At 48.1% G+C, this 22,722-nt stretch overlaps 1 protein-coding gene across 1 annotated transcript in view; it reads right to left on the bottom strand.

The window, feature by feature from the left end:
- The window catches only part of PLCL1 (phospholipase C like 1 (inactive)), a 177,694-nt gene extending 167,291 nt beyond the window's left edge, over positions 1-10,403 (bottom strand). Inside the window, exon 1 of the mRNA XM_056861579.1 lies at positions 10,324-10,403. The gene's annotated coding sequence lies outside the window, so the exon portion shown is untranslated. The remainder of the gene's footprint in view (positions 1-10,323) is intronic.
- Positions 10,404-22,722: the final 12,319 nt, after the last annotated feature.

The following is a 22,722-nucleotide window of genomic DNA, read 5'->3' as shown; positions in this document are numbered from 1 at the left end:
ATGCTGTTGATCCCATTGTCTTCCTCCCCTGAGCCACACACTTTCAAGCTGCCCATTACTACTTAACGCTGCCAGCCTCCAGGTGGGGCCTGGAGATCTCCCAGAGTTACAACTTATTTCCAGGACACAGAGATCACTTCACCTGGAGAAAATGGCTGCTTTGGAGGGTGGACTCTATGGCATTATACCTTGCTGAGGTCCCTCCCCTCCCTAAATTCTGCCCTCCCCAGGCTCTGTCCCCCAAATCTCCAGGAATTTCCCAACCCGGAGCTGGCAGCCCCCATTACAAGTCCCCAACATTCCTTCCTCCACACCCCTCCAGAACTGGTATCATTCTGGGTCACCTTCAGCTCCACCAAAAGCCACACCGAGTTTTGTCATTGAAACAGCCGCAAAAGACATCTGCCAACGCGCCACAGTGAAGAGGCAGCCAGCCGAATCTGTGCGCAAGATGCCCAGTGAAATACTAATGGCCACCGGCTTGGTCCGTGTTAAACAGAACCTGGATTGGTCTGATCCAGCACAGCCTGCTCTCAGGGTTTATAACTCAGCTATTCAGTTATATCAAGGAGAATGCTTTGAATATGTAGTTTTTATAGCAAAAGTCATATAAACAATTTTTGTTTGCTTTTCTTTAATGGTCTCTTTTACTACTTTCTTATCAGTCAAGTTTCCTGTTTCTAACATAGTTGTAGATTTATCAGTTTAATACAATGTGTTGGTTTTTCTAGCATCCAACTTGCCGTGAGCTCCTTCACTTAAACACCTGAAGCTGCCTTCTACTGAATCAGAAGGTCCATCAAGGTCAGTATTGTCTACTCAAACCGGCAGCGGCTCTCCAGGGTCTCAGGCAGGGGTCTTTCCCATCACCTACTTGCCTGGTCCCTTTAACTGGAGATGCTGGGGATTGAACCTGGAACCTTCCGCATGCCAAGCAGATGCTCTGCCACTGAGCCCCAGCCCCTCACAATGGCTCTCCAGGGTCTCAGGCAGAGGTCTTTCCCATCATCTACTTGCCTGGTCCCTTTAACTGGAGATGCTGGGGATTGAACCTGCAACCTTCTGCATGCCAAGCAGATGCTCTTCGCTGTTGTCTGTTGTGGGGAGGGGGAGGGAAGGTGATTGTAAGCCGGTTTGATCTTCCTTAAGTGGTAGAGAAAGTCAGCATCTAAAAACCAACTCTTCTTCTTCTTCTATCAGCTGAATAAAAAAAGGAGAGTTGGTGAACCAGATGCAGCTGATCGAACGCACTCTCGGCCACCGTGCCAACCTGCTGTTCAAAACAGCGAGGCTGAGCCCATCAGCACACCAAAACTAATCCCAGTAGTTTAACAGAAGGTGGCGGTTCGCCTTCCATGGGCAGGAAAGTTCCAACACAAAGAGCAGCATTCGAATCTCCCAAAAAATTAAAATTAACACCATCTTACACAGCACAGCCCCGAGAAACACCGCACTGTAATATTTCTACAGGCTGGCACTCTGACAACACATCTTTCCTTCGGGCAAAACAGAGATACCAAAACAGCTACAGAGAGTAAACAGAGGAGGATCAAGTGTCACTTCGATGCGGGTGGCTCAAGAGACAGCTAGAGGAAGTCAACCGCAATCCTCAAACATCAATAATAGGATAGACCGGGCACAGCTCAGGGTCAAGAGGAAGGGAAGCCAAGATGACAGCCTATCTTCAGACTAGGTGAGAGAACGTAGAATTCAATGAGGACACAAGAATCAAGTCTAAATACAAGAGCCCGTGTACTTATAACCCAGTATCACCTTTCCTCATATGGTAGTCCTGGCGAAGTGGCACCGTCGTGCCGTTACATGCTGTGGGAACACTTTAAAATAATATTAGACTTCGGGCACGTAGAACAGAAATGTCCCTTTATTGCTTTTCAGTTAAAACGCTGCGGAACTCCCTCGGCAGTGAATCGCATTATGCGTTTAGTTAACACTCTTGCGGTCTACTATACAGTGAATTTAAAAAAGGAAAGAACGCTCTGCCAATTCCGTCCCTTCCAAAACACAATTCTGAACAAGGTATTGCGTGCCTTTTTATTCCGACACGTTTCCCGTTGGTCCATGCAATGGGACACTGCCTTGAGGAGCTAACAGAGCATTCCTGAGCTTTCGGTGTGGGGAAATGGCAGGGAAGAGATGCCACTGCGGCGCCTCCTAATCCGTTTCCCCGGCTCTGAAAACTAAAAAAAAAAAAAAAGCCTTTTAAAGGCTTTTAAAATTTTAAATGGGGCTTTTCACCCCATAGAGAAAAGCAAGGCTGCGCCTGCTAAAAAGCAGCACCTGGCAACCAGCATCCGGGCCTCCATGCCGGCGCTGGGGCCACTAACACTGTCATAAGTGGCCGAGGCACCGGTGTGGAGGGCCAGAAAGCCAACGCAGCGCCTTCCTGGCATCCTAAGGGCTTTCACCCTTAAAGGTCAGGAATGCGCTGTAAGAGCCACCTGCAGAAGTCATTCCTGTGGTCCTACTAGCTCAGCCAAGCAAAGTCCTTCGGGCCTCCCCCTTACTAGTGTGTGTGTGTGTTAAATGCCGTCAAGTCGCTTCCGACATGACGACCCTATGAATCAATGTCCTCCAAAACGTCCTGTCTTTAACAGCCTTGATCAGGTCTTGCAAACTGAGGGCTGTGGCTTCCTTTATAGAGTCAATCCTTCTCTTGTTGGGTCTTCCTCTTTTCCTGCTTCCTTCCATATTTCCTAGCATGACTGTCTTTTCCAGTGGCTCTTGTCTTCTCATTACACGACCAAAATACGACAGCCTCAGTTTAGTCATTTTAGCTTCTAGGGAGAGTTCAGGCTTGATTTGATCTAGAACTCACTTGGTGTGTTTTTTTTGGCAGACCACAGTATCTGTAAAACTCTCCTCCAACACCACATTTCAAAGGAATCTACTTTCTTCCTATCAGCTTTCTTCATTGTCCCCTTACGAAAGCCTCGGGGATTCAGACTGAGGCCTCTGAACATGCAAACCAGTATACTGTGGATCAAGAATAAGAGGGAACCAAAAAAAGAGAGGCAGAAAGGGGAACCTTGCAGGGTTTTAGGCACTTGAAGCAGACAGTTTGAGTCTTCTAAATGCTTTGCAGACTGTAAAAAGGAGAGGGAAGGGGCTATTCTTTAGTTCAGGCCATAGAAATAGCATTCAGGGTCACGGTCCCACTCTCCAGCAGCCTTAGTTTTGGTTCACAAAAATAAGGGAACTCAGTGCCTTCTGGCACACTCCCTTTGCCAACCAGCCATCCAGTGTAAGGTCAGCCCAGTCCAGAAAGAAACACTCAGACTGCATTCCACGTTTGTGTGCCTGTACAATTTAAAACCTATTTTAATAACAATCTGACATCATAGGCACAGAGTTCATGTGGAATACATCCTTAACTACGGTACATACCCCGGCTGTTATAAATTTTCTTTTTTCTGCTGAATAATGTGTATGTGAGCATGGTGTAGTGGTTAAGAGCGGTGTTTTGGTGGACTCTGATCTGGAGAACCGGGTTTGATTCCCCGCTCCTCCACATGAGTGGCGGAGGCTAATCTGGTGAACTGGGTTTGTTTCCTCGCTCCTACACACGAAGCCAGCTGGGGGATCTTGGGCTAGTCACAGCTCTCTTAGAGCTCTCTCAGTCCCACCTACCGTATTTTTCCATGTATAAGATGCCCCCATGTATAAGACAACCCCTATTTTTTGGAACCCAAAATTAAGAAATCAGGGGTCATCTTATACATGGGGGGTGTACGGAAAAATATGGGCGGGGAAGAGAGCGGGGACCATGGGAAGGCCGGACACTGGCTGGCCAGAGCGAACGGGCTCCTCCCTGCCCACTCTAGGAGGACCTTCCATGTATAAGACAACCCCCAATTTTTTTCTAAATATGTTTAGGAAAAAAAGGTCGTCTTATACATGGAAAAATATGGTACCTCATGGGGTGTATCTGTTGTAGGGAGGTGAAGGGAAGGCAATTGAAAGCCGGTTTGATTCTTCCTTAAGTGGTAGAGAAAGTTAGCATATAAAAACCAACTCTTCTTCTATGTGTGCAAAAGAAGTTTTCTTAGACCACTGATGAAGGCCTGAGAGCCGAAACGTGTTTGGCACGTGGTTTCAGACTGTCAACCTTGTGTTTGTTGCCATATAGGCTTATTTTTAATATCTGCATGAGCACTTTATAATAAATATATTTCACAGTATAACTGAGTTCCTTTCCACCCAACCTTTGGGTACCCAACCTTTGGGTACCAAACTTTGTCTTCAGGTTGGGTTCCCTCCCCCCTCTGTTTTGTCCACCCCCAAATCTCCAGGAATTCCCCAACCCAGAGTTGGCATACCTGTGTTTAGGGAGAAGCCTTCCCCCCATGCATTCTCCCTGACATGGCTATTTATCTACGAGGAGAGAGTTCTGTCAGTTTTTCTCTTCCTTTTTTTAAATAAGTCTTTATTTTAAACTTCCAAATTACAAAAAAGAATAAGACATAACATCAACGTAACACATAACGCACACCACATAACATTCAACATATTACGAAACGTGCCTTGCTTTCATCTAAATTGACCATCTGTTATCATTTTTATTTCTATCATCTATTCCACACGACATCTTGTCATCTCCAAGTTTTCTTATAGTTAATACTTAACTTGTATTTAGGTCTACCTCGAAATATAGGGAAAAGCCTTTATTTATACCGTACCACCACTACATTTCTTATGTATCTATATTAAGCTATCAATATTGTTTCTCCAAAATACTCTACATATTTTAACTTGCAATATTGGTTATTTGAAATAAACTATTTGTATTTAACTTGTCTGTTCTCTTAGCATACAGTACATACGTTCTGTCGGTTTTTCATAGGGTGGCATTCCTACAGTCATAAGAACACAAGAAAGGCCCTGATGGATCAGACCAGGTCTATCAGGTCCAGCAGTCCGTTCACAGGGTGGCCAACCAGGTGAATCTAGGAAGCCCACTAACAAGGTGACTGCAACAGCACCATCCTACCTGGGTTCCACAGCACCTAATATATTTGGCATGCTTCTCTGATCCTGGAGAGAACAGGTATGCATCACGACCAGTATCCATTTTGACTAGTAGCCATTGATAGTCCTCTCCTCCACGAACATGTCCACTCCCCTCTTAAAGCCTTCCAAGTTGGCAGCCATCACCACATCCCGGGGCAGGCTTCTGCGACAACAGTACAAACCTTGCCTCTCTAGGCTGCCTGAAGCAGACCACTCTCTGAGCTTTGCCCACCCCCACCCCCATTTTCAATACAGAGATAATAATACTGGCCTACCTCGCAGGAATGTGTTGCTACAAGACTGTGTAAACCAAGCGCTTGGAATGCGGGTTACGAATACCGAGTAGCATTGTTCATTTAACATGCAACGAGAGACCACGAGAAACATTACTGCTTAATCCCGAGGAACGCCTAAAAAGGCCTCAAACAGAAAAACAATTCCACGTGTAGTTTTCAAGCCGTAAGCGTATTTCAAGGACAGGCTCCGTGAAAGCGTGTGAGCCGGTTGAGCTTATACCACAAACATATAAACAGAGGGACGACTTCCTGTATGAAGGAGGAGAACTCAGAAATGAAAGCAACAGGAAACGAATGACAAAAGCCTGACCCTTTCTTTAGTTTTATGACTAAACTGGGGGAAAGGGACAAGGAGTTAAAAAAAGGGAGCCAAGAAGCCCACAGAAAGGCTGCGACCAGACAGGAACGGAAAAGGTACTCGAGGAATTCTGATCCAAGTTTCTTCTGCCTTGCGTGTTTAAAGCGGGGGGGGGGGGGCAAATTAAAAAGACCTTCTGCAACAGACAGCATTCGCAGCACTCAGCCAAACATATGGAATCCCTTTGCATTTCCATTCACTTGGGGTACCATATAAGAGAACAACAGAAGCAGGTGAGATAGTTTTAAATTATAAGTGAGCCGTTTTCTGTACAGAATATCATACTTGGTCCACAGTACGTGCCCTTATGAAGCTAGCAGGAATCAACAAGCGCCTTGGCTGTTCTTGGAGAATACATGCTACGGATTATTAATACAGAAATTAGCGTCCCTAAATGGAAGAGATCTCTATCAGTGGCTACTAGCCACGGAGACTAAGGGGAACCTCCATGTGCAAAGGCAGTACACCTCTGAATACCAGTGCCACTGGGCAACATCAGAGAATGCCCCATTGTTGGACCTCCAGAGGAACCGGTTGGCCCCTGTGTGAGACAGGATGCTGGACTAGAGGGGCCACTGGTCTGATCCAGCAGGGCTCTTCTGATGTCGTCAGAGCAAACGTGGTGTGGTGGTTGAGAGCGGTGGACTCTAATCTGACCAGGTTTGCTTCCCCACTCCTCCACATGAGCGGCAGACTCTAACCTGGTGAACCAGGTTTGTTTCCTCACTACTACACCCGCAGACTGCTGGGTGACCTTGGGCTAGTCACAGTTCTCTCAGAACTCTCTCAGCCTCACACACTTCACAAGGTGTCTGGTATGGGGAGGGGAACGGAAGGCGATTGTAAGCCACTCTGAGACTGCTTAAAGGTAGAGAAAAGCAGGGTATAAAAAACAACTCCTCTTCTTAAATCCAAAGGATCAGGAAAGCCTTGAGGCCACCAGCTTCTGCAGAAGATCTTATGGAACAGCACAGTATTCCACACGGAGACCAGCTCGGGACTCAGAAGTCCTTCTGGGGCAGATATTCTGCCCCTCCCTCACTTAGAAGGGCCCCAGTCCAAAGAACTGAAATCCAGGTCTCCTCCAAGTTGTTCCAGAGGGTCAAACTCAATGTCACCCCGACCTTCTTCTGCTCATTCTCTTGCTGGACTTCGAGAATAGTCACTATTCCACTTTTCAACCCAGACGCTGTCCCCAGATATATGGGAAGTCTGAAAGCAGATGTCCCGCCAGGCCTACACCTGAGGGCAGCCGCGAGTCCTTCCACTACCATTATTTTCTGGCCTCCCCATCCTTCCCCCAATCTGGCTAGGGAGCCCATTGCAGACTGGACCCGCCTAGCGGCTACAATTTAAAAGGGAAAGCCATCTTGTTCTATTATAATACAAAGCATGAAACTATAAACTATAAAGTATGTTTTTAATGTATGTTTTAATTGACGTTTTACTATTATACTGCGACCTGCTCTGAGCCCAGCTTGCCGGGGATGAGGGAGGGATATAAATCCAATAAATAAACTTGGCTGTAATAAATTCCTAGTCATGCTAGGAAAAGTTGAGGGCAGCAGGAAAAGAGGAAGACCCAACAAGAGATGGATTGGCTCAATAAAGGAAGCCACAGCCCTCAATTTGCAAGACCTGAGCAAGGCTGTCAAAGATAGGACATTTTGGAGGACTTTGATTCACAGAGTTGCCAGGAGTCAGAAGCGACTTGATGGCACTTAACACACACAAACAATAAATTCCCTCTGCAGCTGGCTCCAAAGCAAGGAGGACCCTTGGGGGTGGCAAGAGAGACTGTGGAAGGATAAGGAATTGGTAGGCATACACACACACGCCCCAGGCTGACGAGATCTACAGATTTGTCAGAGTTGTGCTTACCCAGAAGATTAAACTGATCTGTGTTGTTTTTCAAAACCAACCCAAACTAAAGGGTTCATTTTAAGCCACACACACACACAAACACAGGATAATTCCTGTATATCCGGGATAATCTCCCAGTATCATCTTTAATTAAAAAAACCTCTGTCAAATAGTTCTACTTTTCACAGACTTTTTCCCTTTTTCAAGAATCACAACCAACCAATCTCACTTTTTAGAGATCGCCCACCACCAAAAAGCGCTGCTTTCCAGCTAGCCTACAAGTAACTCACACTCCCAAAAGTTAAACACACACATTGCTCCACACGTGCGAGAAAATTAAACGTCCTGACAGAGATTCTTCAAAGTGCCCTTCACTCTTCTGAAGCTATCACATGCATACCCTACGAAACTGAGCCTATCATACACCTTCATACGAGCACCGACAGTTTGTTCTTCACGTAACCTGATAGACGCTTGGCTGGAAAATGTGCGCGTCTGTGTCTACGTGACAGTGTCAAACATGAATGTTTCCTCTCCTGCCTTTGCAGTGAAAGGAAGTTGGGAGCCCCGGTTGCTGACGGTTGATTTTTTAAGTGGATGCAGATGAGGACTACACTTCCTCTTCAAACCTGTCTCGCTCCTAGCTCGACCAACCAGCCTATTACACCTTCGGAAGTGTTCAGCGCCACCACTGATTCACAACCATTGGAGAGTTAGCACCCTCAGTGGCACACTTGCCAATTTCTCTCTAGCATACCTTGCCTTGACTCATCCCTTTTCCCCCCCTGAAAACCAGGTACCCACACAGAATCCAAAATGTTAAGCATGTCTGGTACAGGACCAGAGCAATTAAAATAATAATAATAATAATAAATTGTGGTCTTTGACCAGTATAACTAGAGTTAACAAGAGTTCCAGGTTTAAAACATCATTAAAACAATGATTCGATGCAACAGAAGGGTAGGGGTAGCAACTTGATCGTTTACCCTAATCATATGAGTCTACAGCTTTACATCGGCTTTACTACCATTTTCCTGAGTCCTGCCTATCCCGAGGCAAAATTTAGCAACTTGTCTGGATATCCAGTGATTTTTATCAGACAACAGAATTTCCAATTTAATTTCATAGAATTCGCCAAGAAGTCCATCTAACGCAGGTTGAAGATATCTTAATCTGGCCTCTAATCTGGCCTCTTTGTGATGTGGGCATCACAGAATCTTATGCTCCGTTGTTTCCACCTCCCCCAATGAGCAGCAGTTATGACTCACCCTTCTTTTTTTTTCTTCCCTGTTCTGCACCCAAAAAAATAAAATTAAAAAATGAGTATGCTTTGGTTTTCACCATAACAACCCACTGAAGAAGATCCTCAGCCCTAGATTCTTATTCAACATAAAAGTGCTTTGCTACGCAAGAATCTTGCTGGCGGTTTACTGCTCAGAGTAGAACAGGAAGTGCTTCGGTTACTGCAAGGGCAGATCTCCTTTCCCTACAGGTGTGTGGAAAGTGCCGTCAAGTCACAGCCAGTTTATGGCAACCTCGTAGGGTTTTCAAGGCAAGAGACATTCAAAGGCGGTTTGACATTGCCTGCCTCCGTGTGGGCTGAGAGAGTTCAGAGAGAACTGTGACTGGCCCAAGGTCACCCAGCAGGCTTCATGTGGAGGAGTGGGGAAACCTGGCTCTCCAGGCTGCAGCCCTGTCGCTCTCAACCACAACACCAGACTGGCTCTACAAGTAGACAACCCCCCCCCCACACACACACACAACCTGCAGCTGTCCTAAGAAGCGGGCTTTGCTGCTCCAGGGAAGCATCTGCTAGAAAGGAAATGGGCCAGTTTTCCAGCACCTCTCGAAAGTCAGGGACCCCCCAGAAACCCTTTCCCCTGAGAAACAGCAGCGGTGTCTCCAAATGCTTGCCCACAAGCCGAGAAAGCAAGGGCCCCCTTGGGAGCTCATGTGAACGGGGACGTCCGCTCCACCAGAGGCCCTCTTGCCCCATACAAAAGCGCCTCTTCTTGGAGCCAGGCCACTTTCCAAAAGAAAGAAGGACAGGAAAATAGTGGCATCGGTCATAGAATCGTTTTATGCACGGGAGGTTTTGCCTTGGATTTGCCACTCTCCAGAGGCACATTTTTCTCATGTGAATTCTCAAAACTCACCAATAAGCCCCCCCTGCAGAGTTTTGAGCATTGGGATTGGGGAAATGTGCCTCTGGAGAGCGGCAAATCCAAGGCAAAACGTGCAGAAATGGCCTGTAATACGACGCTTTCATGCATACTGAATCATGCACTTCCCATCCACAGTCATGATCGTTTCACAAGCGGATTTTGCCGTTTCATACGGTCAAACCCAGTTACAAAGCGCACCGAAGAGAGTGCCTTATTTGGCACGTGCAAAAGAGCCCATAGACTCCTAGGCCGTTTATGCCCGGGAGGTTGGGCCTGGGGTTTGCTCCGCAGATGCACATTTCCCCCCATCCGAGTTCTCAAAACTCAACCGTAAGCCCCCCTGCAGAGTTTCGAGGGTCTGGACGGGGGGGAAATGCGCATCCCAGGGCAAGCCTCCCGTGCGGAAGCGGCCACAGAGTTGGAGGGGACCCCCGGGGTCCTCTAGCCCGACCCACTGCGGGGAAGTCCCAACGACCTCCCCAGCGACCCCCTACTCCTTCGGGGACGCGTGCACGCCTGAGCACCTCCCGGCCCGGGCCCCCGAGCGGCGGGATCCCCCCCCTCCTCCTCCACGCAGGTGTGGCCGGGCGGACGCGGGTGCGGAGACGCTCACCTTGATGATGCTGCTGCGGCGCGGGGCGGCGCGGGCGGCTTCCAGCAGCCCGGCCTCCGGGTCGGCGGCGGTGGAGACGGAGAGTCCGCTGCGGCGCTCCCGCCTGCGCCCGGGCTCCGGGGACGCCTCGGGCTCCTCGTGGGCGGGGGTCCCGCGCCCGGGGGGCTCCCTGCCCTCCGCCATCGGCCCCTGCCAGCCAGCCAGCCAGCGAGCCAGCGGCCGGGCGCGGCGCCCAAGGCTGCAGCGGCCCCCGGCGAGCGGCGCTGCCCACTGGAGACGGGCGGAGCCGCTCCGACGCGCCCGCCCACCGACCCACCCACTCACCGCAGGAGCCCCCTCCCCCTCCTCCTGCCCCCCCTCGGTGGGCAGCCCCGCGTGGGGCGGGGGGCATCTCCGCCGGACCCTTCCCCGCCCCGAGGGGAGCCCCCCACTCGTCCCCGGCGCACAGAGCCGCCTGGCGCGCGAGGGGTGGGGGGTGCCTAGGTGGGGGGGTCGGTGGGTCAGTGGGGAGGGTCCTGCTGGAACGCCCCTTCGGCTGGGCTGGCGGCTCTTCCTTATTGACTGGTCCCCTGGGGACGGTGCAGCAGTAGCAGCAGCCGCCTTCCCTGGCGGGGCGCGCCGCCTGGACGAACCCGAATTAGGTACTCCGGTTCCTAGATTCTGGGTGGAAACCGCTTTCCAGACCCCCCCCCCTCTCCACCCCAGACCTCCAGCAAGTTCCCCAGCCTGGGGTTGGCAACCTCAATTCCGATTTTAAATCTTCAAGGCCATTTATTCATGGAAGGTTTTGCATTGGATTGGTCGCTCTGTAGATGCCCGTTTTCCCCATCTGAATTCTCAAAGCTCTGCATGGCGGCTTATTGTTGAGTTTTGAGAATAGGGATGGGGGAAAAGTGCATCTAAAGAGTGGCAAACCCAATGCAAAACCTTCCATGAATAAATGATAGGAGTTGTTTTCAATGTCTTTCCTGCGCCTCCGTGCGCGCGCGCACGGAGGCGCAGGAAAGGCATTGAAAACCTAGGGGCGAAAACGCACGGTCCCTTTATCCTCCTTTAACCCCTGTTTCAGCCAGGATCGAGCACGTGCGTTCCGCTTAATGTGTGTTCGACCCTGGCTCAAACAGGGGCTAAAGGAGGATAAAGCGACCGTGCGTTTTCGCCCTACAATCAAGATTTGAAATCGAAATTTAGGTCGCCCGCGCGCACGGAGGCGCAGGAAAGACCTTGAAAACAAATCTATACCAAGATTTAAAATCGACATTCCCCGGCTGGGAAATTGCTGGAGGTCTGGGATGGACGGTGCCGGTGGAGAACGGGGTTTGGAAAGCGGTTTCCACCTAGGATCTAGGAATAAGAGTAAATAATTAGGGTTGCCAGCCTCCAGGGACTAGCTGGAGATCTCCGGCTGTTACCACTGATCTCCAGGCGACTGAGGTCAGTTCCCCTGGAGAAAATGGCCACTTTGGACTCGATGGCATTGAAGTCCCTCCCCTCCGCAAACCCTACCCTCCTCAGGCTCCACCCCGAAAACCTCCTGCCGGGGGCAAAGAGGGATCTGGCAACCCTAATGGCATACCATAGATAATTCACAGTGGGTAGCTGTGTTAGTCTGTCTGCTGTAGGTATCTGAAGAAGTGAGCTGTGGCTCACAAAAGCTCATACCCTACCAGAAAATATTCTTGTTAGTCTTTAAGGTGCTACTGGACTGTTGCCCTTTTCTACTATGATATACCATAGAGTTTGCCCTTTGGAAGCTGCCTTTCCCCCCCCCCCCCGGGGGGGGCATTTCTATAGACTGGAGATCAATTGTGATTCAGGGAGATCTCCAGCCCTCCACCCCCCAGGATGGCAACCCTCATGCACCTCTTGTCATTCATCGTTTCCAGAAATACATCTATGGTATCCGGGATTGCCAGCCTCCTGGTGAAGGTGGGGGGGGGGGGGGGCTGGAGATCTCCTAGAATTACAACTGACCTCCAGACTGCAGAAATGGCAACCCTTCCACTTTAAAAAGTCCTTGGTGGTTTACACCACCATAATAAAGAACCACTGAAGTGAAGGTAAAGTGTAATAAGTGTTGTTAAAATATAACAAACGCTAATAATGACAATAACAAACAATAAACGTTTTCCCACGCTGCCGCCACCCCCACCCCGGCGTTTCTTGCAATTTGGTACGTACCACCTGATTTCTAACCAAGAATTCACAACCACCTTCAGAAGTTTTTTTCTCCTCATCGACTGGGAAGAGAACAAACCCACAGAGCTGTGTATTTACTAAATCATCCTCACATGAGCAGAAACTGATAGCAACTTCTGGAGTTATCATGAGGACTTCTACCATAAATCAACATGGAACTGGGATATTAGGGAAACTATTTTTTACTCTGTTTATTCTCTCCCCCATGAGGACTCAATAAATGTCTACCATAAATAAACCAGGTGCCTCTAGGAAGCCCACAAACAAGACGGCTGCAGCAGCATTATCCTGCCTGTGTTCCACAGCACCTAATAGGCATGCTCCTCTGATACTGGAAAGAATTGGTATGCATCATGAGTATATCCATTTGACTAGTAGTCAGTTCAGTTTCAGTCACCTTTATTGGCACCATCATTGACTAGTAGTCATGGATAGCCCTATCCTCCACGAACATGGCCACTCCCCTCTTCCAGCCTTCCAAGTTGGCAGCCATCACCACATCCTGGGGCAGGGAGTTCCACAATTTAACTATGCGTTAAAACCTTGTGCTTCCCATATTAGCCTACGAGGGGGGGGGGAACTCTGTTCTGTTTCTGACTCATTTTCTGCTGTTTAGCTTTTTGTGTGTCTCTGTATTTGCTGATAATTTTATTGTCATTTCAGCAGATTCTAACTCAGGTTATCCACTGTCTCGAATGCCACGATGGTGAGAAGTTGGATCTCTTAAACCAGAAAATCTTCCCAAGGGCTCTTGCTGTGTCCTGATGGTGTTTTCCTGTCTGTGGTTTTCAAGAGGTGTCTCCTTCTATTCCCTTTCCTAAAACCGGTGTTGGATGAGTGCCTGGATTCAAGCCACAGGTCTTTGGACAACATACAAACTAATAGATGTTTATTGTTGTGAAATCAGAGATTTATTTTTGTTTCTTTTGAATCATAAATTGCCATCTCTAACCGCAAAACTGTTTTTCAAGAGATAGCTCTCTCCTCTGTGGCTTCCCCATTGCTGGTGCCGCTGGCAATACAGAGCAGAGCAGTGGGGCTTCCATGGGGCAGATCTCCCTACCACCTCCCTCCTTCAGTCCCCTGGAAGCCCCCAACCCCCTCACCAGCACTCCTGGGGCTTCCCCCCCCCACTTTAAAATTGACTATTGAATTATTGTCGAAGGCTTTCAAGAACCAATGACTATTGAATGTCATACTGCTATAGCATTATAACAATACATGTACCACATTCTCTGGATGCTTAGCTTTCACACTTTAAAAAAAAGTAGAATCATAGACTCATAGAGTTGGAAGGGACCACCAGGGTCATCTAGTCCAACTCCCTGCACAATGCAGGAAATGCACAACTACCTCCCCCCTCCCCACACACACACCTTCAGTGACCCCTACTCCATGCCTATAAGATGCAGGGGGACTCTCCAAGATCCCTGGCCAATCTGGCCTGGAGGGAAAGTGCTTCCTGACCCCAAAGTGGCGATCGGCACTACCCTGGGCATGTAAGAAAGGGCCACGAGAGCCAAGCACTGACGCAACCCTTCCTGCCCTCCCTCTCATGATCTGCCTAAGTTCACAGGATTCGCCTTGCTGACAGATGGCCATCTAACCTCTTCTTAAAAACCTCCAGGGAAGGAGAGCTTACCACCTCCCGAGGAAGCCTGTTCCACTGAGGAACCGCTCTAACTGTCAGAAAATTCTTCCTAATGTTTAGCCAAAAACTCTTTTGATTTAATTTCAATCTGTCAGTTCTGGTAAGTCTCTACCCCCTTCTGTTGCAGAGATATGCCTTCCCTCTTATATTACAAGACTGGAAAACAATGTACATAAACAAGCAAAAGAAAAACCTGCCTAAGGCATTGACATACCATAGTGCAGAAAGTGGGTTATGAAGGTAGAAGAGAGTGCTGTAAAATAAAATTGCACTCGACTACAATTCTATTCCCATATAAAAGCAAGCTCCTGTGTTGTCATGTTATATTACAGTTTTCACCCCTCCTGAACATTTGTTTTTCATATTCTACAAAACAATAGAAGTGTGGGGCCTTCCCAATAGGGTTGCCAACCTCCAGGTAGGGCCTGGAAATCTCCTAGGATTACAACTGTTCTCCAGAAGTCAGAGATCGGTTCCCTGGGAGAAAATGGTGACTTTGGAAGGTAGACTCTATGTCATCATACCCCGCTGAGGTCCCTCCCCTTCCTAAACCCTGCCCTCCCCAGGCTCAACCCCGCCCCATACATTTCCAGGAATTCCCCAACCCAGAGCTGACAACCCTGCTTCCTGACCACCTCGGGCAGGCCGATCCACAAGGTGGGAGCCACCACATAGAAGGCGCGCGAACGGGCAGTTGCCAGACCCATTTGCAGGACGATTGACTCTGGTGAGCAAAGAGCAGGGCAGGAAGAAGAAGAGCTGGTTTTTATATGCCGACTTTCTCTACCACTTAAGGGAGACTCAAACCGGCTTACAATCACCTTCCCTCCCCCTCCTCACAACAGACACCCTGTGAGGTAGGTGAGGGTGAGAGAGCTGCGACTAGCCCAAGGTCACCCAGCTGGTTTCATGTGTAGGAGTGGGGAAACAAATCCAGTTCACCAGATTAGCATCCACCGCTCATGTGGAGGAGTGAGGAATCAAACCCGGTTCTCCACATCAGACTCCGCTGCTCCAAACCACTGCTCTTAACCACTACACCATGCTGGAGAGGTTGTTCTGCAGGCCAGAAAAGAGTGGACAGGGAGAAGTTTTTCTCCCTCTCCCATAATACTAGAACACGGGGTCATCTGCTGAAACTGGAGGGTGAGAGATTCAAAACAGATAAAAGGAAGTATTTCTTCACACAATGCATAGTTAAATTGTGTAACTCCCTGCCCCAGGATGTGGTGATGGCTGCCAGCTTGGAGGGCTTTAAGAGGGGGGTGGACATATTCATGGAGGAGAGGGCTATCCATGGCTACTAGTCAAAATGGATACTAGTCATGATGCATGCCTGTTCTCTCCAGGATCAGAGGAGCATGCCCATTATATGAGGTGCTGTGGAACGCAGGCAGGATGGTGCTGCTGCAGTTGTTTTGCTTGTGGGCTTCCTAGAGGCACCTGGTTGGCCACGGTGTGAACCAACAAGACTGCTGGACTTGATGGGCCTTGGTCTGATCCAGCAAGGCCTTTCTTATGTTCTTATAAGGAGGTTTCCCAGCAAGAACAGACACTATTTCCCAGGCTAAATGAAATTGGAAGAATCTCTTTGTAGCAGCACCATTCTTTAGACATGACATTCAGTTTGGAAAGTCTGGGAAATTGGGGAGGGGAGTTAGTAACCAAGGCCGTGTGATGTATTGGTCAGGGCAGGGGTCCCTAACCGTTTTGAGCCTGCCATCGCATTTGGAATTCTGACACAGCATGGTGGGTGCAGCAACAAAATGGCTGCCACAAAATGGCTGCCAAAGGAGGCGGGGCCAACCACAAAATATTGCCACAGCTTGAATTCACTAACACGGTGCAGATCCTTGTGTTGTGGTGGCAGCTGCTGCCAAAGCAACATTTTAAAAAATCTGCACAGCCAATCAAATCTCCAACAGTCAATCAGAAGCCTTGCTGGGCAAAGGCCCTACCTGGCTCCACTCACTTCTTAAAAACACTTGGCGGGCACTACAAAAGGTGTTGGTGGTCACTACGGCACCCATGGGCACCACATTGGGGACCCCTGGGTTAGGGTATCAAACTTAGATCTGGGACACCCAGGTCTGAAGCCCCATTTGTGTCACGGAAGTTTGCTGGGTGACCTTGGGCCAGTCACACACACATTCTCAGCCTAACCTGCCTCTCAGAGTTGTTGTGAGGATAAAATGAGGGAGAGGAGAACAGCGTTTCCTGCTCTCTCCCCCCACGAACCCCGGTTTTCTGCAACACTGCCATTAAATGTTTGGAGCAAGATTGGGATAAAAGCAGACTAGACAGATAGAATATGATCAACGTCAATCCCAATATGCTGGGTTCTCTTCAGTTGAGGCAGATGTTCAATAATCCAAAAGTCAATCAGATCTTGAAAGGCAGCTTTGATTCCCGGTATAGGCAAAGTTGTGTCCAACTTCTCCAAGTGAAAAACAGATCGAAGAAGAAATGTGTGTGTGTTTGTGTGATTTGGGACAATGCTGTTTTACCAAGCCCTGACCCGGATGGCCCAGGCTAGCCCGATCTCATCAGATCTCAGAAGCTAAGCAGGGTCAGCCCTGGTTAGTACTTGGGTGGGAGTCCAACAAGGAAGTCCAAGGTTGCTATGCAGAGGAAGGCAACGGCAAACCACCCCTGTTAGTCTCTTGCCTTGAAAGCTTTATGGGGTCGCTGTAAATTGGCTGTGACTTGATGACAGTTTCCACCACCAGACTGTTAAGCTGGACAGTATCATTCCCCATCAAATCAAACGGGTATACGTCAGTTAATGACTTTATCAGAAGCCAATGATGTCCTATATTAACAGAGACATTATGGAAACCATGACCCGTTTGTTCAGTGTTACATGACTACAGCTGAACATTTAATTTTTCCCTCCTTGAGACATTCACAGGCAAAAACCGAGTAAGGAAAGCCGTGATAGTGGTTATTTTTGCACCTGATACTAAAAGTGCCCCTTCATACACTCCTTGGGCACAACCCAGCCAAGGTCCAACACTCTTAAGTCTGACTGGTTGTAATTCACGCCCTCAACTCCTTCCTTTAATTCCAGTGAGATTTAACACCTTGGCTTAATTGTACCCTCAGTGTGTATGTGAAATATGCTGTTAACGCAATATAGTGTTGGAGGAGAGTGTTACGGATACCCTGGACTGCCCAAACAAAATATCAGTGGGTTATAGATCAAATCAAGCCTGAACTGGCCATCTTCTGGTTACCAGGTGTGGTGGGGAGGTAGTTGTGAATTTCCTGCATTGTGCAGGGGGTTGGACTTGACCCTGGTGGTCCCTTCCAACTCTATGATTCTATGACCCCAGAAGCTAAAATGACTAAACTGAGGCTATCGTACTTTGGTCACATTATGAGAAGAAAAGAGTCACTGGAAAAGACAATCATGCTAGGAAAAATTGAGGGCAGCAGGAAAAGAGGAAGACCCAACAAGAGATGGACTGACTCAATAAAGGAAACCACAGCCCTCAATTTGCAAGACCTGAGCAAGGCTGTCAAAGATAGGATTTTTTGGAGGACACTGATTCATAGGGTCGCCAGGAGTTGGAATCGACTTGACAGCACTTAACACATACACAATTCAATATAGAAACAAGAAGAAAGCCATCTTTCTATCAAATATGCATTATAGCCAGTTACACTTGCAAAATATTACAGTGAGAAGTCCTCCCCACAAAAAAGACTTAAAGAGACCAATCCTAAGCGGGTCTACTCAGACTCCTACTCAAGTCTATTCAATGGGGCTTACTCTCAGCAAACTGTAGGATGGCACTGTTAATGTCATGGGTGAAAACGTTTTGCCATTTCACATTCCATCACAAGATGCAAGAAACCAGGGCTGTGTTTATTAATGGGGGGGCACCTTGATATAATCTTTGAAAGTTGTAGAGGACTGATTTGAGAGCAAGTGAGCAATAGCTTCAAATCATGCTGAGAACAGATGGAAGAAGGAAAAGAGATGTTTCAGGAACAAGACCACCCTCTAGAGTCAATTTGCAAAACAACCAGGCAGGATGCATACTATTGCTCCTACGGAATGGCCAAAGCCTGCAGCTTTCATTTCCTACAGTAGCCAGATGAGATCACTCTTATTATGGAATTAGAAAATAGGGTTTTTTTTTTTTTAAAAAAAACCACTGTAAAGTTACCATGATCTTCAAGGAAGAGATTAAGGCATGTTGTCACATCTCCAAGAGTGCCCACAAATAAGAAATACTACCTATTACCTACACATGTCCAGATCCGGATAGACCCAGCAAGCCCAATCTCTAGGGTTGCCAGCTCTGGGTTGGGAACTACCTGGAGATGTTGGGTGTGGAGCCTGAGGAAGATGGGGTTTGGGGAGGGGACTTCAATGGGGTATAATGCCATAGAGTTTATCTTCCCAAGCAGCCATTTTCTCCAGGTGAACTGACCTCCATTGCCTGGAGATCAGTTGTAATAGCAGGAGATCTCCAGCCACTACCTGGAGGTTGGCAACCCTACCAATCTCATCTACCAGTCTTGGAAGCTAAGCAGGGTCAGCCCTGGTTAGTACTTGGACAGGAGACCACTATGGGAGTCCAGGGTCACTACACAGAGGCAGGCAATGGCAAACCACCTCTGTTCCTCTCTTGAAAACCCCATACATCGGCTGCGACTTGACAGCCCTTTCCACCAGCACATACACAGACTTGAATTTTTATTTTGGAAGCACAATAACGAGTGAAAAGTTCCTTTCCGCCTGTAATTTAAACCCATTATTGTGAAGTTCTCTCCTCTGCTGCCAACAGGAACAGCTCCCTGCCCTCCTCTAAGTGTCAGCCCTTCAAATACTTCAAGAGAGTAATCTTGTCCCCTCTCAACCTCCTCTTCTTCAGACTGAACATTCCCAGGCCCCTCAGCCTTTCCTCGCAGGGCTTGGGTCTCATCCTTGTCGCTTGCCAGGTGACCTTGGGCCAGTAACACGCTCTCCTCCCAGCCTACTACACAGGGTTGTTGTGAGGATAAAGTGGAGTAGAGGAGAACGACGTCAGCTGCTTTGGGGAGAAAAGGCTAGGTAGAAATGAAGTAAATAGGTACCTAAATGGAAACCAGTTTTAATGTAAATGGATGTCAGATTAAGGGTAACGTTATTTGTATCCGTGTGAAATATTTGCTACTATAAATAGTTAGATTCGAGTCCAGACTCTAGCTATTCTACTGCAGACCAACACAGCTACCCGCAGAAACTATCTTCCTGGAATCCATCTTAAAAACAATTCAGTGGATGATAAAAGTTTACAAGGTTGACAAAAAAATGTATTTGGCTGGTTACGGTGCTGCCTCCCAAAAACAGGATGAAGTATATTTTAATCTATTCCCTCTCCCTGGACCTCAAAGCGGGCTTTGATGGGTGTGATCCAAAGAGGCTCTGACATTCTTCTTCTGACCCCCCTCCCCAGTAAAGTTCTGCCCATAAGAACATAAGAAAGGCCCTGCTGGATCAGGCCAAAGGCCCATCAAGTCCGGCAATCTGTTCACACAGTGGCCAACCAGGTGTCTCTAGGAAGCCCGCAAACAAGACGGCTGCAGCAGCACCATCCTGCCTGTGTTCCACCACACCCAAAATAATAGGCATGCTCCTCTGATACTAGAGAGAATAGGTGTGCATCACGACTAGCATCCATTTTGACTAGTAGCCATGGATAGCCCTCTCCTCCATGACCATGTCCACTCCCCTATTAAAACCTTCCAAGATGGCAGCCATCACCACATCCTGGGGCAGGGAGTTCCACAATTTAACTATGTGTTGTGTGAAGAAATACTTCCTTTTATCTCTTTTGAATCTCTCACCCTCCAGCTTCAGCAGATGACCCCACATTCTAGTATTATGCAAGAGGGAGAAAAGCTTCTCCCTGTCCCCTCTCTCCATACCATGCATAATTTTATAGACCTCTATCATGTCTCCCCTTAACCGCCTTCTTTTCAGGCTCAACAGCCCCAAGCATTTTAACCGCTCCTCATAGGGCGGTTGCTCCAGCCCCCTGATCATTTTGGTTGCTCTTTTCTGCACCTTCTCAAGCTCTGCAATGTCCTGTTTTAGGTATGCCCAATATTGCCGCTTTAAAATCATCCACCCTATGCCTTCTCCTCACTTCTATTCCTGTAGGGTAGAACCGGTGGCATGTATGTGTGCGCATATGTTGGGGGATTGTTGGCAAAATGATACCCAGGAAGGGGGAGGAGAAATGTGTTGAAGTGGAAAGCAAACAGCAGGGGGGGGGGATGAATAGTACTTCCAAGAGACAGATGCTGATGACTGCTGCTCCCTCCAAGTTTGGGAAGTAGACGCTCTTCTTGCTCCTGGCAGACCAAGATCTAGCAATTCTCACTGTGTAGAGGTGAGTGAGTCCTTCTCTTTCCACCTGTACTTTAGGGTACATGCGGGTGTCAAGGGGTATCTCCACAGCTTCTGAGAGTGGAGCGTGCATATCCCTGGCCGGCCAGTTTCTCGGAGTGAGTGACAGCAGCAACAGGGAGAAGATGGGGGGGTGGAAGGTGAGGGGGGAATCCTCTTTCCACACATTGCAAATAAACATTAGTCTCTTCTACACAAGGCTGTGGGTAGAGACAGAAAATACACCACTAGCAATGCAGTTGAGCTGCACAGGCTACGGAGAAGGCGATATGAATAACCATTTCTTTTGCAGGCACAGTGGTGAGGCTGGGAGTGCCGGCATTAGGGTAGAAGGGGGAGTTTAGGTGGACTTTTAGGACCAAACCAAATGAATGTCAAGAGCTCCTGATGTGGAGCTCCCAAATCACACCTGTATTGCCCTTTAGTAGAAATTATACAGCACTGAGATGAGCTACTACCCGGCTGATGTACCTGGTGTCCCTGAACGTGGCCAAGTAGGTTTTAATAACTCCAAGACAGCAGCAACTGGGAGAAGGACAAATGTTAGCAGTGAATGTGCTGGCACGGGTGTCATACAGATGAATGTGCGAGACCACGAAGCAGATGTTGCTGTTTGTGATTTCACACAGCATATATGTTCTCCTTCATTCAAAACGTTCTTCCAAATGGTACTTTAAAACATATACTCTATGCTTCCCGCTTGTGACTTGTCTTCATAGACTCGGATGGTGCAGTCACGCATGGTTTGCCGCCTAGCATGTTCATCCACTCATAATATCAAATATGAACAGCACTGTTGCTGGTACAATATGAAAATATAGAATTGTTCATTCTCACACTAACCGAAGCATCAGATTTAATTCCCCTCCCTGCATCCTGTCATCTGTGTTTTGTCTTGCAGATATAAGGTGCCTTCCCCTAAAGCATTCCATAATGTGCTGGTACCTTCAAATTAATGGACTGCCTACTCTCACAAAGAAGAATATGGGTGTGCGGGGCAACATTACAGGAATTATATGCTGACTAAGGGACACTATTACCTTAGTTATAATTGTTGTCTAGCACTACAAGGCATAGGAAAGGGTGAGGGGAAATAAGTTTTAAGACCACAGATTTAAAGTTACTAACAGAAGGACAAATGGAATTTGTCCTTCTGGCTAACAGATAGAACCGGAAGATATTAAGGCAGGAAAGCTTGTGTTCTTTTTGACCCACAGTGTAGGTGCAGATGGGTGACCAGTGGGTGACATTGTCACTACTTGTAAATACAAATTGGAAATAAATGTGGAGTAGAATACTTATTCCCTGACCTGGATGGCCCAGGCTAGCCTGATCTCGTCAGATCTCGGAAGCTAAGCAGGGTGGGCCCTGGTTAGTATTTGGATGAGAGACCACCAAGGAAGTCCAGGGTTGCTGTGCAGAGGCAGGCACTGGCAAACCACCTCTGTTAGTCTCTTGCCATGAAACCCCCCCAAAAAAGGGGTCGCCATAAGTCGGCTGCGACTTGACAGTACTTTACACACACACACACACAGAATACTTACTACCAATATATATTGTTAAGCCTGCACATAGTATGTGTGTGTGTGTGTGTGTGGGAGAATAGTGAGTGTGAGGAAATAACTATGGAGGGTAAATGGTGCAGTTGTGTGTGGGAAAGTTTGAAATTTAATTATTTAACTAATTTCTACCCCACCTTTCTCCCCAGTGGGACTCATCGTGGCTTACATTGTTCTCCTCTCCTCCATTTTATCTCACCACAACCGTGTGAGGCAGGCGAGGCTGAGAGTGTCTGACTGGTCCAAAGTCACCCAGCGAGCTTCCATGGCACAAGTGGGGATTCAAGCCCAGGTCTTCCAGATACTAGTCCAATACTCTTAATCATTACACCACACTGGAAGCTTGCCGGGTGACCTTGGGCCAGCCACACCCTCTCTCAGCCTGGACTACCTCACAGGGTTGTTGTGAGGATGAAAGGGGGCAAGGAAAATGATGCCTCTGGAAGCTTGCCGGGTGACCTTGGGCCAGCCACACTCTCTCTCAGCCTGGCCTACCTCACAGGGTTGTTGTGAGGATGAAAGCGGGCAAGGAAAATGATGCCTCTGGAAGCTTGCCGGGTGACCTTGGGCCAGCCACACTCTCT

This window comes from Euleptes europaea, chromosome 15 (genome assembly GCF_029931775.1).
Source record: "Euleptes europaea isolate rEulEur1 chromosome 15, rEulEur1.hap1, whole genome shotgun sequence".
NCBI lineage: Eukaryota > Metazoa > Chordata > Lepidosauria > Squamata > Sphaerodactylidae > Euleptes > Euleptes europaea.
This window is presented reverse-complemented; position numbering and strand designations above follow the sequence as displayed.